We start from the raw sequence: 4054 nt of genomic DNA on the forward strand, positions 1-4054 counted from the left end.
TATGCAGCACTGCAACTGCTGAAAATCAGCCCAGGTGCAGGAGCTAAGAGCCTCTTGGCTGTGAAAAATCAAGGAGCCAGAGCATTCCCTACAGACACCAGCAAATCTAGAGAGCTTCCTTCTCTCTTCCACCTGAGCTGCTTCCCATCTGCCTTCAAGATGCAGCAGCACAAGGATTCCCCTCTTCCCTTGCAAACAAAGTAGCACGAAGGCACAGGGAAATGGGTTGTATCATCCCCTGTATTGTGCAGGGATTAAACACAATGTTTCTTTACCTTTCCAATCTAGAGTGCCTAATGCCTGCACCCACCAACCCCAGTCAATCTTGTAAAACCGATCAGTTCCCTGCTATGGCAAGGAGCTGGTCTTGTCCAAGTTTAATAGGTCGAGGTCCAATCTGGAAAAAAAAAAAACCATCATGGAAGTGTCTGCCAATTTGTCCAGCACTTCTGAATTACCCAGCACGCCACATCTACCTGCCCCAGGATTTTGTATCACCACCTATCTTGGGGTAATATGAGAATTTAATTAAATGTGCCATCCAGATGTGAACTTCTAGCTCACTTAGGATGCAAATCCCCAACACAGTGCTATCTTCTAGGGTCTCCGCAACACACACAAGCACCAGTAAGGTGCAATGCCATCTAAAATCCACGTGCTTTAGTCCCCTTCATCCTGTTAAATCACTTTCTATTATTTGTATTCTAGGGAGGTGGGTTTTGTTTTGTTTTTTTTTTACTTAATAAGCGTCTCACATAAGGTTTTGATGCTTTGCCTTACATGTCCGTAGCCACATAACCTTCACCTCCTGTTGTCTCATATCTTCAAATCCCCACGCAGAGAGGACCAAACCAAGAGGTTATAAGAAAAGAGAGCAAATGTCCCTAAGTTGGTAAAAACACTTGCATCAGCCCTAGCAACCTAATCAACTAATTAAGTGTTTTACAAGTTGCCCCCAGAGATTTACCAAGCGAGTTCAGATACAGGGTTTCTGGCCTGATTTTCAAAGTTGCCAGGCAATTGTAGCTCTCATTGCTTTTACTGAGAGCCAGGTTTCTCCATCTTTTCATATTAAATTACCCCCCCCCCAACCCTGTTTGCAGAAATGAAGATACGGAAAGAAGTTAGATAACTAGTTTGGATAATTAACCCTGTACACAGCACAATAATTTACGCTGTAAGTACCTGCAATTTGAGCATGCACGCTTCGTTTGATTCGCTCTAGGACACTGGATCGGTGCATACCAAAGGGTCTTGGAAAATTAAAAGGTTGTTCAATTCCTTAGCCAAGCTCCATAAGCATAGCAAAAAGTTTGTTACATTTATTAATTATGGAAAACAAAGCTATGATGTTGAGAACATCCTGCACGTGAAGTGTTAACCAAAACCTGTTAGCACTTCCATGATTCTTTACTGATCTCTGTGAAGTGAGCCGACAGATCTCAGCCCAGCTCCCGGACAGGCAGGTGCCTGCGTCGTAAACCCACTGCTTGCTGTCTATGGCAAGTGGACTTTGGAAACCAAACTCTCCTCTTGCCCTGGAGAAGGTCCCCCCAGGCCAGGATCAAGGCTCATTGGCAGAGCCTCTTTGCTCATTTGAAACCTTGCTGTAAAGTTATATCGAGGGCTGGGCTTCCCCTCTGTGTTAGCCACACTGGCAGTGGGAGGGGGATATCAAATGCTTCCTAGATAAGCTCCGTTTGTAAGAGCTCTACAGCTGTTTGGCCTCCATTCACTGCCTCATCTAAAGCCATGGTCCAGGCAAAGATTTTTGTCTCCCCAATGTCCATTAGCTTCACAGGACTTGTCACATCACAGCAGGCATCCGTTCCTCGCTGCCTGGGCCAGCTATTTGTCTCATAACCCGCCCATGCCATGCCTACGTCCACGTTTCTGAGCCACTTGGCCAAGCAGCTGGTCTTCAAGGCCCTTCACAAAACGCAATCTTTCTTTCCCTCCATCGGCAGGGTGCCTTCAAAGCAGTGCACGCTCCTAGGCCCAAGCTAAAATAGACACGAGTCCACCCTCCTCCCAGCACAGTGTTTGCTCCACTCTAGTTATTTCGGGCAACATTTTAAAGAGGTTTCTAGATGTTCAGTTTTGCTTCAGAGCAAAACTGGGCTCTCTCTAATCATGCCAGCCAGCCCACTGAAACCAGCAGACCCAAGCCAGCTATCGTTTGAGTTATGAAACCCCAGATCATTCAGCAAGGACGCGTGCTTGCAGCTAAGTGCAGCTTCACCCCATGGGACTGCTGCGATGGTCGGGGTAAGCTGGCATCACGACTTTCGAAGCTGCAAAATGTAAAACTGAGAGTGAAGTGTGGGAGGGAGCATGTATTCATGCGCTTGCCTAAATTTACAGGAAAGGGGAGCTGGGACCTGGACTCTCAGTACAGCACTGTAGGAAGGGAAGCATTAAGGACCTAATTTTTTCCCCCGTCACCGGTACCTTTCTCTATCAGGAATTCTGCTGAAGGGAAGGGGAGCGCTTTCAAAATAAGGGGGGGCCCTCAGCAAGCGAGGCAAAGCATCTTCCCATGATTACAGTTTCATATTTCAAGAAAAGTAACGAGCTGAAAGTAAAACGCAAGTCTTGTAACAGCAGTGGCTTGCCCATGCTGGGTTGCAGTTTGGCTTGGGAGAAGGCAGGACTGGAGCCAAGGTGTTTTTCTCTCTCTCTGTCAAGTGGTGGAATCAGCAAAGAGGCGGAGAGAATGATTTCAACACACCAAACCCTGTAGCTGTACAGTTACACATACGTGCTGCCGTACACACACCCAGCCCAGGGCAGGCACTTCAAAACCTCTTCCTACACAGCGCATGTTATCTAATCTTTTTACAACAAATCATTCTCTTTTTCCCCGCGTACTTATGCTCTGCGCATCATCGTATACTCACCACCTTGAAAATATGATGCAGAAAGGCCTCTTGCTGCCCTGTACTGCTTCTACGCTCAATATTCAAGTATAATATTTGAGTGGTTTGTTGCACAAGTACATTGGGCTTCACATTAAAGCACGGCAAGGGAAAGCAAGTCTGCGTGTATGAAATATGTTTTTTAAGATTTCCAGCCGAACACTTGCTTCAGCAAGTTGCATTTCCCCAAATAAAACGCACCAGAGATCCTAAAATTATGTTCCAGTTATATTATGGGAAATATCCGATGGAAGACATTAAAGCACTATCTAGCGTAAGCCAAAGTCTGGCTTGGGTCACGCATAAAAAACAAATTTAAGAGTCAAACTAAGACAACGGTGCAGGCCAATTTTTGTAGAAAGTAACAAAGGTTTATTTAAAGTCATCAAACTCAAGGCAAAGTGCTGCTAGGCACGTAACAGTATCTCAACCTTTCACTTCTTTTAAAACGAGACAACCTGAAATTTCTATTAGAAATACAACTTTGGCCTGGAATCTATTTGCAGGGGGGCGGGAGAGCTGAAACTGTCCCCTGAAACGCCAGGCGGCCTGGAAGGCCGTTCAAACTTTTATCATATAACCTTGTACACAACAACTACGCCAGTAAGGAACCATCTCTGAAATGCGAAACAAAACCCGCTCCTCTCCAGAGAGAAGGGTCGTAAAGCCCGACAGATCCACCCCCAAACTCTTTGGATCTCCCCCACCACCTTTTGAATATTGCTCGGCTTGGAGAAATTGTTCACCAGTTAGAAACTCTTCGAAAGACGCTTGCAAAGAAATCTTTTTCCTGAAAGTAACTCAACTCACTCTGGAAAGCTGTCTGGCTCCTGGTTTTGGCGAGAGAGCCCCAGAACAGTCCCCCCAGCGCATTGCAAGAGGAGTCAGTCCCCTGCCTGCCCTTGTTCAGGCGCTGCAGGCGAAAGAGCAACCTCGGAAGAGAAACCAGGATGCGGCGGGGGAGAACCCACCTGCCGCGGGCGCGCTCCTCGCCGGACTCCCGGTGCTCGCTTGCCGGAGGCGGCGGATGCTGCGCGGCGGCGTGGCTCTCCCCACTCCGCGGTGACGCCGGCGGAGGCGGCTCGGTCCGGCTCAGAGGTCGCACGGGGCGGGCGGCGCCCAGGCCGGCAGGAAGG

This window comes from Gavialis gangeticus, unplaced genomic scaffold (genome assembly GCF_001723915.1).
Source record: "Gavialis gangeticus isolate Ggan-Ray unplaced genomic scaffold, GavGan_comp1, whole genome shotgun sequence".
In the NCBI taxonomy this organism is placed as follows: Eukaryota; Metazoa; Chordata; order Crocodylia; family Gavialidae; genus Gavialis; species Gavialis gangeticus.